The 12,558-nt window shown below is 41.0% G+C and overlaps 1 protein-coding gene across 4 annotated transcripts in view; it reads right to left on the reverse strand.

Moving 5' to 3' along the window:
• The window catches only part of LOC309646918 (uncharacterized protein), a 366,785-nt gene that overhangs the window by 182,861 nt on the left and 171,366 nt on the right, over nt 1-12,558 (reverse strand). The window contains exon 5 of one of the 4 annotated variants that reach the window (XR_014255650.1): nt 1,204-6,328. The exons of the other annotated variants lie outside the window; for them this stretch is intronic. The gene's annotated coding sequence lies outside the window, so the exon portion shown is untranslated. Of the gene's footprint in view, nt 1-1,203; nt 6,329-12,558 lie in introns of those variants that run through there. 4 annotated transcript variants of the gene reach the window in all.

The raw sequence follows: 12,558 nt of genomic DNA on the forward strand, positions 1-12,558 counted from the left end.
AAGCTCAGAGACTGAAGTTTTCTGATTCAGGAGGATGCGAATGAGGAGCACATGTAGTTTTGACTTTAGTAATAATGGAATGTGACACTTCTTGCACCTGAGTAGTGAAGAGTAAAATTCCTTGCTACACAAATAAGCAAGCAAGGGCAACGCAGAGGGAAGAGCAATGCTGGGTGAGGCAGAGTGCACAGGGAGCACTTGGGAGGGGCAGGGAAAGCCTCCTGGGAAGAGAGGTCCAAGCCGAGAATGAGGAGCATTAGCTGGGAGAACGGGTATTGGGGCGCACCAGAGGGAAGGGACGAGGAAGAGTGCTCCAGGCAGAGGCAATAAAGGCACAAAGGCCAGACGGGAGAAAGAGCAGGAGTCCCTGAACAGGTAGGGTGGCTGGAGAAGAAGTTATAGGGGGAGGGTTGGCACCAGGTGAGATAAGCTGGGGACAGATCAGGAAGAGCCCACTCTGGGAAACTGGGGATTTATTCTGAAGGCAATGGGGAAAACAACTGTTGTGTTTTATGCAGAGGCATGAAGGGATGAGATGTAGGCTTTGGGAAGATCACCCTGGTGGCCAAGGGGAAAACAGACTGTAGTAGGGCAAGACCAGTCAAAGGGAGCTAAGTCAGGAGGCCATATCTGATGTTCTGTGAAGCCTCATCAGAAAGCTATGAAACCCTTGAGGCACCCCAAATCTGCATTTTTCACGAATCCCATGATAAATTCATTCTCCATAGGCACCTCAGATTTTATATGTTTCCTAGGGCTGCTGTAACAAAGTATCATAATGGGTGATTTAGGACAAAAGAAATTTATTCTCTCACAGTTCTGGAAGCTGGAAGTCTAAGATTAAGATGTTGGCAGAAGGCTTCCCTGGTGGCACAGTGGTTAAGAATCTGCCTGCTAATGCAGGGGACATGGGTTCGAGCCCTGGTCCGGGAAGATCCCACATGCCACGGAGCAACTAAGCCCGTGCGCCACAACTACTGAGCCTGCGTTCTAGAGCCCACAAGCCACAATTACTGAGCCTGCCTGCTACATCTACTGAAGCCCACGCGCCTAGAGCCCATGCTCCACAACAAGAGAAGCCACCGCAATGAGAAGCCCATGCACCTCAACGAAGAGTAGCCCCTGCTCGCCGCAACTAGAGAAAGCCCGCGCACAGCAACCAAGACACAATGCAGCCAAAAATAAATAAATTAAAAAAAAAAAAAAAAAAAAAAAAGATGTTGGCAGAGCCACATTCTCTCCAGGGCTCTGGGGGAGAATGTGGTCCGTGCCCAGCTGCCAGTATCGCCCGCAAGCCTCGGCATTCCTTGGCTTGTAGATGCATCACTCCAGTCTCCACCTCTGTCATCACGTGGCTCTCTCCTGTGTGTCTCTGTGTCTTCATATTGTCTTCCCTCTGTATGCCTGTCTGTTCTCCTCTTCTTATTAGGACATCAGTTAGATTGGATTCAGAGCACACCCTACTCCAATATGATCTCATCTTAACTAATTGTATCTGTAAAGATGCTTTTTCCAGATAAGGTCATATTCTGAGATTCTGGGAAAGACATGAATTTCGAAGGGACACTCTTCCAATACAGGTTCCGTGTGAGCACATCAAAGCTGATCACTGCTGGCTCTGAACCCAGAGGCTCCGGGCTGCTGTCCTGATAGTTACATTCCTTTACAGAGTTAACCTCAATGCAAAGAGGGACTAGTGTATTCCAGAAATACGTTTCCTTTGATAGTTATGCATAGATTATTGTACAGATTCACTTGGCTTTTTCATATCTGGAAAGGCTGTTATTCAAGTTCCAGGGAGTAGAAAGACTGAAACAAGCATCAGCCCTGCTTAAGTATATTTTCCATTGAGACAACATATATTTTCAACTCAACATAACCTTTACTCCATGAAAACAGAAGCCAAATAAATTGTTCTTTAAGGCATAATGCTATGCAAACATCCATGCTGATTTTATTAAACACTAAAGGGAAAGTTTGAGTAATTGTTTTAGGGGCAATAATTTAATTTTAATTTTGAGGCTAACGTCTGTGTATAATTTGGAAACTTATCAGAAAATTGAGAGAGAAAGCTTGTATTTTGTCACCAAAAATTAGTTTTGCTGTTTACCAAAATGATAAAACCAGGACATTAAGAAACTGAGTTAAATTCTTATTATATCATATTGCATATGTGTATTTAGTACAAAATAGTGACACAGTATGATTGTCAGAACTATGTCTCTCTTTCTGCAGAAGGAATACATCTCTAATATATTGCAAGATGAGTACTTTAACATTTTCCTTGCTTTCAGTCTGGAGTCGAGCACTTAAGCTTTATTGTTTCTCTGTAAATTCAGACCATGTAGTCTACAATGATCAAAACTACTTTAAAGGGCTTCCCTGGTGGCGCAGTGGTTGAGAATCTGCCTGCCAGTGCAGGGGACACGGGTTCGAGCCCTGGTCTGGGAAGATCCCACACGCCACGGAGCAACTAGGCCCGTGAGCCACAACCACTGAGCGTACGTGTCTGGAGCCTGTGCTCCGCAACAAGAAAGGCCGCGATAGTGAGAGGCCCGCACACCGCGATGAAGAGTGGCCCCCGCTTGCCGCAACTAGAGAAAGCCCTCGCACAGAAACGAAGACCCAACACAGGCAAAATAAATAAATAAATAAATTAATAAATTTAAAAAAACAAAAACAAAAACCTACTTTAAAGACTACACATAGAGAATAAAATTCAAGGAGCCTAGGTCTGTTTTTCCGGTCTGTGAAGAGAGCTCCTTTTGGGTCCTGAATCCATTGTGAAACATATTGCTTATTTCGTCTAATGAGAATTTATATTTTGTCAGACTGCCATTAAAGCTCTTTTCTAATTTGTTCATAAAAGTTTTGAACTGGAAGGGCAGAACAACGGCCCTATACACTTCTCTTCAGGTTTACATCACCCTTTGGTAAGCACCATCAGCCACATGCAAATCCACCTCACTGTACCATCACCAGGACTAACCTAGTTTTCCCAAATGCCTAATGGTGTGGTATGGGAGACTGCCAGGTGCCTTGCTAAACCCACTAACGTTATGCCTACTTATCTCTTTCTTTATCTGACTTGTTAGTAACTAGGTGTTGGGGTAACTATGCCAAAAAAGCAATGAGGTTAATCGTAGCTGATTTGTTAGTGAACCCGTTGTATAGCTCTCTGTGGTCACATCTTTATTAGGAAAAAAAATATTTTACAGTTTTTGAATCTTGCCCAGGATTAACATTACCAATACATAGTTTCCAGATATAATAATAACCCCAATCATTGCCATTTTATTGAGTGGCTACTCTGTGCCAGGCATTGTATTAAGTGCTTTATTTACGTTATTTCATTAAATTTCTATTACAAGCCTAGGAGGTAGATTTTACTCCCAGATGGAGAGTGAGGGCCAGGGCTATTTAATTGCTTTTCCAGATCCACATGGCTTGTATGAGACAGCCAGTATCAACTGCACATCTGTCTCTTTTGTAAGCCCATGCTCATAACTACAGCTCTGATCACCTGATGATATCCTACACAAATCAATAATGCACTTCCCAAATGTTTGTGTTACCTGCTAAGCATCTCCCTTCTCTAGGAACCATGTCTTATTTCTCTTTTTACCCTCAGTGTTTAGCACAGTACTTGTTACCTAAGAAGGTTCTCAATAAAGTTTTGTTAAGTAAACGCATGAAAAAACGTCTTCCTATGTCTGAAAATTAGGAGGCCTTTTGCCTTATCCAACACCTATCTTCTTGCCTAGGAATTACAGATAGTGGCACAATTATCTCTGTGTTTCTGGCAGTCAGGGGTTCTCATAATATCCCCTCTATCCAAGGCTTAAAGAGAGCCTTTGTCTTAGTTTTTTTAATATGATGATCATCACCTGTGCAGAGAACACACCGCAAAATGGAAAATGGCCCTTTTCTTTCAGGGCCATTAACTTTTCACCAACTGCCAGATATGAACTTATGCCTACTATATTCTTTGTCTCTAAACACAATTTACTTCTCTTATTGCCCTTAATCTTATTCTTTATGAAATGGATGGCCATCTTTAAGTCCATAATATATTGGGGTAATGCACTTAAAACTTTGAACACTGAGCACTTCTAGGCCTAAAGACTCATTCTTTTACTTATTCATGAAATCACATTTAAAATATAATTTTAATAATGTCAGATTACTGGGAGAAGAATAAGTTAATAAATGTTCCCTAAGACTTTAAGAATTTTGAATTATGTGTATATACATTGCAATCTCAAAAATGGAGAAAAAAGCAAAAATGATGGTTTTATTCTTTAAACTAGACATATACTCTATTTTGGCTTTGACTAACATCTACCAGTTTCTTCCTCCTTGCCTATTCTCTCTCTCTCTCTCTCTCTCTCCCTCACACACACACACACACACACACACACACACACACACACACACACACACAGAGGAATACATGCTCAGCCAGTATGCTTTGATAGCTATCTCTTGCCAGCCAGGAATACTGTGTTTTGGGTCAGTACTTTGGAATGGGCTTGACATTCAACTTAATGTGGTCCCTAACTTATTAGTCCCCAGGGAGGGAACTGGTTGGCAGAAACCAAGACCTTCCCTACGCAAGGGTTGAATGCATCAAACAGATGAACTTAGCAAATGCCAGAAACAACAATGAACTCAGGAGAGCTATTTGCTGAGATACCCAGATAGGAAGGAATAAAGCTGGAGCTTCTCCAAGTCATAGCGGAACCAGATAAAGGTCAGATGTGGGGTGGGAGTGGAGGGAGAAATGGATAAAGGAGATCAACTGTATGGTGATGATAGGAAACTAAATTTTTCGTGGTGAGCACACTGTAGTGTAGACAGAAGGAAAAACATAATGTTGTACACGTGAAACTTAAAAAAAAAAAAAGCCAGATGTGAATCTGGGTTAAAGAGAATACCATGGCAAAAAATGGAAAGAGAGGTCTGTCCACTGATCTCATCAGGAAGGTTTGTCCATTTTTTATCTCCCTTTGTCCATGCTGTATATCTCATAAAGTGGTAGAAATTTATTGCCTCCTTTAAGTGCTGTTTATACAGCTATTCAATTCATTTAGTTAATTCACTCATTAACCACCATTATTAGGAACATTACTAGATGTTAAGGATGCAAAAATGAGTTAAGTCAATATATTTTCAGAGTAGCAAGTGAACCAATCATGCCTATCAGTACACCTGTTCTCCATCATAACATAAAACAAAGCAATTAGAAAGCTTTAGCTCTAAATCAATGTTGCAGGTAACAGGAAAAGGGATACCTTATTATGTGGTATGCACGCTTATCAAAGTGCCTATAAATGTAGTATTAAGTGTTTTAAACATATGATGTGTATATCTCAAGCCTTACCAAGATACGATTACAAATAAAGGCACCTGTATGTCCCAGACCTTACCATGATGTACTATTTGATACATCTAAAGTCACACTTGCAATAATAAATTATTATGCATTGAGTGCTCGCCTGTGAAATTACTGCTTTTCAGTGTCTCACCTACTTTTCCTCTTTCTCCCCTTCTACATTCACACATACACACATGTGCACACATTCACTTTATTACTACTGTTAATTTTTTGATTAAACCATTTGAGAAAAAGTTGCAGACATCATGACCTTTCACTTCTAAATACCTGATCTTATCTCCTAAATACCTAAATACGTCCTAAGGACAAGAACATTCTCTTACATAACCACAACTCACTAATCGAATTCAGGAAATTTAACAGAGATATATTAACTATTATCCAATACGCATCCCATATTCAAATTTTACCAATTATCCCAATAATTAAATGTCCTCTATGGCATTTATTTCTTGGATCCAGGAGTCAATTCAGGATCACACATTTTATCTGGTTGTCATGTCTCTTGTCTCCTTTACTCTAGAATAGTTTCTCCGCCTCTCTGTGCCTTTCATGAAATTCACATTCTTGAGTAGAGGCTAGTTGTTTGTGGAACATCCTTCAGTTCGGTTTCTCTCATTCTTTTCCCACGTTATTTTTCAGAGTTTCCCAGGGCACTGCCTCATGTGTGATCTGAAGCTGGTCCTTCTGGGTCTTCTGTCTGGCTGGCTGACTTCACTGCCCTCCACGTGGCTGCCACCGCTGCTCTTGAACTTCAGGAGAAGGCCTGGTTGTCTACTGCTGGCACCACCACTCAGATCCTCTCAGACCTCCGAGAAAGTGTGCTGCGGGCCTATGGCCTCTCACTCCAAACCCTGGACAGGTGCTCCTTAATTCCTCACAGCACACCTGAGGCCAGGCTAGAGCTTTTTAACAAAACTTCATTCAGTGCTTGAGGGGAACACAAGCATAACACAGAGAATAATGTCAAACTGCTACTGAAAATTTACTACTCTTAGAGCCCACAAAACATGACCTCAGAGTCGTTGAATAAAGTAGCTCCTGCCTCCAAATGGAAGGCTCGACTCACTCTACCACAAATGCTCCCATAATGTCCCTTCTAGGGAGTCCAGACCCAGCAAGGCACCTGGGCCTAGAGAGAGAAAAACGCTGTCCCCAATGCCCTCACTTCCCGATTTAGGAGGATTGTATTCCCAGGATGAGTAATACTGAGGAGAATCATCCCCTTACAGGGAACCACACTTTTAAGTATTAGGCTCACCTACCTCAGCAGGTCCCATCCTCCCAGACCACATTTACTAATATTAGGCTGTCTAGTTTACGTAACGCCACATGTGGGCCACCAAGAATCCAGCCTGGAAGCATTACCACAAGCCAAATACAATTCCTTTACAGCCTTTCCTCCAGCGTGTGGTGAAGAGTAGAATGGTCCTTCACACAGCCCTACTACAGCCGGGTTTTCATTCCTGATCTCCCGTAAACAAATGCTTGGGCAAGAATCCATCAACACATCACCCAAGAACAACCAGCAATTTTCAGACATAAGAAATTCTAAATGTAGATTGAGAAAAAAATTGTAACTCTGCAGAAGCATAACTGAGCTTAAGATACACCCAATTTACGTTACTAAACAGACTGTTCAAAGCATTTGCATTTGGGTTACTTCATCGCATTTTGTCCTCCTTTAAGAAAAACAGTGAGTACTTACTTGCCCTCATATCTACAAAATTAAAAGGCCCAATGAAGTTATGTTTACAAAAACTGATTTAGCAGTTTGGCCCCAAAGGTAAATTCCAGTCTCTACCCGAGAGATTGAAACTGCTTATAATTTCAAGACTGGAAGGTTTTCTAGCCTCAACTATTTTTACTATTTTAAGGCAGATTTCCAGCTTCTTGAAATAACGCCCTACCTTTCCAGCTTTGTTACCTACAGTCCCCTCTCAGCATCCTGTGCTCCTGTCAAAAAAAAGCACTTTGCTGATCTCTGATTCTACCCATTACACTTCCAGACTCTTGCCTTTGTGGGCCTCCTATCTTTAATACTTTCCCCATCATCCCAATCTCTCAAAATTTTACTTAGCCTTCAAAGACCTACTCTAATGCCATCTCCTGATCTTCCCAACTGGATGTGATTGATCTGTCCTCTTAAAATCCCACAGCACAATACTTGCACCTTCTTCTTTCTTACAGCAGTTATGTTCTACCTTATGTTGCAGTTACTGGGTTCATGTCTTATCTGTTCCACTAGGCTTTCTCGAGGCCGGTGACAGAGTCCTGCTCACCTTGGAATCTCTCCCATCATCTCTCATGGTACTTTGTAAATACTAGGCATTCAAAATATTTATAGATTTGAATTGAACTAAAACCTAGTGAATACAATATCTCACGGGAAACTGATAGCTCTGACCTAAATTACATCACATGGCAAATCTGAAAATATTAGTTCAAGAATGAAAGATGAAATGTTTCAATCTGTTGTTAATTTGCCAACCACAACTTTGGCTAAACATTAACAAAGACAGGCATTGCAAAAAAAGCCCCCTTTCAGTCAAAACTAATGGGCATATGATGACACAGAGTAGAACAACTGGATATTAATGATTCCTGGGTTGTACAGCTTGAGATTTATGAGAAAATCTCATACAATCTCTGCTAAATGAGAAATAAATTGCTTCTGCTCTCTCTACTATTTTGTTGGCTATACTAAAAGGAAAATAAAAAGTAGAACACAAGAACGTAATGTTCAAAAAGGCACACGCACTCCAATGTTCACTGCAGCACTATTTACAATAGGAAGGATATGGAAGCAACCTAAATGTCCATCAACAGAGGAATGGATAAAGAAGATGTGGTACATATGTACAATGGAATATTACTCAGCCATAAAAAGGAACGAAATTGGGTCATTTGTAGAGACACGGATGGACCCAGAGACTGTCATACAAAGTGCAGTAAGTCAGAAAGAGAAAAACAAATATCGTATATTAACGTATATATGTGGAATCTGAAAAAACTGGTATAGACGATCTTATTTACAAAACAGAAATAGAGACACAGACATAGAGAACAAACGTATGGATACCAAGGGGGAAAGGGGAGGGGGTGGGATGAATTGGGAGATTGGGACTGACATATATACACTATTAATACTATGTATAAAATAGATAACTAATGAGAACCTACTGTATAGCACAGGGAACTCTACTCAGTGCTCTGTGGTGACCTAAATGAGAAGGAAATCCAAAAAAGAGGGGATATATGTATATGTATAGCTGATTCACTTTTCTGTACAGTATAAACTAACGCAACATTGTAAAGCAACTATACTCCAATTAAAAAAAAAAAAAAGAATGATGCTCTCAGTGCAGACGCATTTGGAAAAAAAAAGAACGTAATAGACTAAACAAAGATCTTTAGTGACACATTTCTGGTGATATTTTGGTCATTGTAACACTATTATCAAATATAGTCACTGAAGGCTGATGATAATGGACTGCTGATCAGCTACCTCGATCACAATGTAATGAGATGGAAAAAATATTATATAACAAGTGTACACAGGTTCTTCTTGGGGAAGGCTCACCTTTCTTATGAAGACAGCCTCTGGAAGCCTGTATTCATAAGAAATAGTACTTCCCTGCAGGGTATAGGTGTTCTGAAGTCTTCTGAGGAAAGAAGAGAGTAAAAAAGATTTATTTGCAATTGGGGTGAGGCAGAGGGAGAAGGGAGAGAAAGGAAAAGAAGGGAAATGAACATGAGCAAATGCCATGTTGGCTGGAATACTATGAACTCAGCAAGGTGACTCTTCTCAGTGACCTCATGCACATGCAGGAAATTTTACAAAATCACAAAAGCTTGAGGCAACTGTACTTCTTATGAAAACCAGTAAAGTGGCCAAATTCTGCATCATGGCTTTTGTGGGAAATAAAATAGAGACAGTAAGTTCTGGTGCCGGGGCCTGAGTCAGAGGAGATCCGGAGGCCTTAAGTGGTGAGAGTCCCCAGAAATCCTGGGGACTTCCCCACCCCCTGAAAATTAGAGGTTTCGAAAAAATTTCCCCCAGAGCACAGAAATAGAGAGGCTCTTAGATAAAATCAGCATTACAGCAACTTTAGTGGTCACAGGCTTATAATCTAATATTCTAGGGATATTAACCCATGACTTATTTACATAAACACTACCTCCATTTATAAGAAAGGCAAATAATGCTTGAGGCAGTATAATTTAGCATTTATGAGCACAGACTCTGGAGCCAAATGCCTGAGTCTGATTCTTGGTTCCACTTTTTACTAGCTATGTGATCCTGGGTATCCTCTGTGCTTCAGCTTCTTCATTTGAAAAACGGGGGAAATAAAAATACACATCTGTGAGCAAAGGGTTTAACAAAACCTATTATCCCTCTGTAAGACTTAAACATTGGTTGACTATCCAGCTCTGTTCTTGTGGTAATCTGGGAAAAGTAGAAATGTCAACCATGTTACTAGACATCGTTGTTTATGGTAAAAATGAACCCTGAGTGGCAAATTGCATCTGGACTGGGAGGAATTAGAAAAAATCTATAAATGCCCAATGGGCATTTATGGGGATGCCACGCTTTGGGCTTCCCTGAGTACGGTGACCCTTAAAACTAGGCTTGCATCTTTCAGGATCCTTGTAGTTATGCCTATAAAAATCCTACAGGAAATACTAGCATACGATCCAGGAATCATGCTCCTTGGTATTTACCCAAATAAGTTGAAAACTTAGGTCCACACAAAAACCTATACACAAACGTTTACAGGAGGTTTTATTTGTAATTGCCAAAACTTGGAAGCAACCAAGATGTCCTTCAATAGATGAATGGGTAGACAAACTGTGGTACAAACATACAATGAAATATTATTCAGCAATAAAAAGAAATGAGCTATCAGGGACTTCCCTGGTGGCACCGTGGTTAAGAATCTGCCTGCTAATGCAGGGGACACGGGTTCGAGCCCTGGTCTGGGAAGACCCCACATGCCACGGAGCAACTAAGCCCGTGTGTCACAACTACTGAGCCCACGTGCCACAACTACTGAAGCCCACGTGTCTAGAGCCTGTGCTCTGCAACAAGTGAGGCCACTGCAATGAGAAGCCCGTGCACCGCAACAAAGAGTAGCCCCCGCTCGCTGCAACTAGAGAAAGCCCGCGTGCAGCAACAAAGACCCAATGCAGCCAAAAATAAATAAATAAACAAACAAACAAATTAATTAATTAATTATTTTAAAAAAAGAAATGAGCTATCAAACCAGGAAAAGACATCGAGGGATGTTAAAAACATATTGCTAAATGAAAGACCAAAAAGGCTACATATTGTATGATTGCAACTACATTACACTATGGAAAAGGCAAAAACTATGGAGAGAGTAAAAAGATCAGTGGTTGCCAGGGGTCTGAGGAAAGAAGAGGATGAAGAGGTAGAATACACGGGGGTTTTAAGACAGTAAAACTATTCTGTATGATGCTATCATGGTGGATATGTGACATTACACATTTGTCAAAACCCACAGAATGTACACCAAGAGTGAACCCTAATAATATACTAGGATGTTAATTAATAACAATATATCTTCATTCATTCATCAAGTGTAACAAATGTATCACACCAATAAAAGATGTTAATAATAAGGGAAACTGTGTATCGAGGGCTGAGGGAGTATATGGGAACTCTCTGTACTTTCCTCTCAATTTTTCTGAAACCTAAAACTGCTCTAAAATATAATGTCTATTAATTAAAAGGGGGGAAAAACCCTACAGGAGGTATTGGCTCTGGTGAAGAATGAGGCTTCTAAGCCAGGCAGATCCTACACTTATCCCATGTGGTTCCTATTTCCTGCCCCCAGGCTGTTGCACTGTTTCAAGAATTGCCACTGAAGAGAAACGTCTGAAGTGCCGTGCTGGTGAGCTTTGGTTCCTCTCCTATATCCTGAATAGGCTGGTGGTCCGTTGTCACTTGGTGAGTCTGAGAGTTTGGTTGAGCCTAAGAAGATCTCTTGGTGGGCTCTGCACTATCTCATAGAATTGTTGTGAGAATTAAATGAGCTAACATCGGCAAAATACTCAGAACAGGGCTTGAGACATGTAAATGCTATAGAATTGTTAGTTATCATTGTTATAGGGATGAGTGGCTATAGTTTACCATTTTAATAATTATATCCCCCAAAATTATGAGTGACATGCCATCTGTAATGTCAGATCAATACATAGTGTATATATGGATGTATCCATAGACATAGATATATCCACAGATACAGATATAACATATGTTCTCATTATATAATGCCTTGTGTGTAACTTGGTGTTTGTTTTGTATTCTTTTATGAAATGGTCAGTCAGGTGCAGCCAGAAGAGAAGACACAGGAAAGACTCAGGAAAACCAAAACAAACAAACAAACAAAAAAAACAAAGCTTATTAAACTCACAGGTTCTAGAGACAGGAGGCACAGACCACTTGGGCCACATGAGAAAATATGGGAATGTTTCAGAGATTACAGCATGGAACCCATGTCAAGACTACATCTTTAAAAAGTCCTGTCCTCAGCACAGCTAGGTTCCCCTAAAAATGAAATGAACTGATCTCTGACCTGTTCTGGAGAATTTATCTGCCTGAAATCTGTGCTTTCGTTGCTATTGTATCCCAAGGACCTAACATAATGCCTAGCACATATTAACTTATTCATTTATATCCACACTTATGGAGGGCCTACAATGTGCCAAGCTCGGCTAGTGGCAGTTAAAAAAATCCTAATTGAAAGTATGAACCCTGCACTGAGTACATCCTATGTGCCACCTCAGACTCCCCTGGCCTCACCCAGCTCTTGGGCCCTCTGCCCCTTGCTTCTCCTCAGCTGTTTTTGCAGCAATTAGCTCCCTGCCTGAGTTCTGCTCAGTTCCAGACTGTTCTACTGCCTGAGGCCAATGCCCAGAGTCTTTGGTGCCTCCCACTACTTCCTTACATGCACTCGGATGAAACACCATGTCACAGGTTACATGAAGCTGGCTTCACATACTGAACAGGACAGGCAACACCACAGGGGGTTGGGGGAGTTAACTCCATGGGCACACACTTTGATCGGTGGTGATGGCAGATAAATTTCTTCTCTGCCCCTCCCTACAATGGACTGTTCCACGGTACGGTGTTC

This window comes from Balaenoptera physalus (genome assembly GCF_965194825.1).
Source record: "Balaenoptera physalus genome assembly, chromosome: 17".
In the NCBI taxonomy this organism is placed as follows: Eukaryota; Metazoa; Chordata; class Mammalia; order Artiodactyla; family Balaenopteridae; genus Balaenoptera; species Balaenoptera physalus.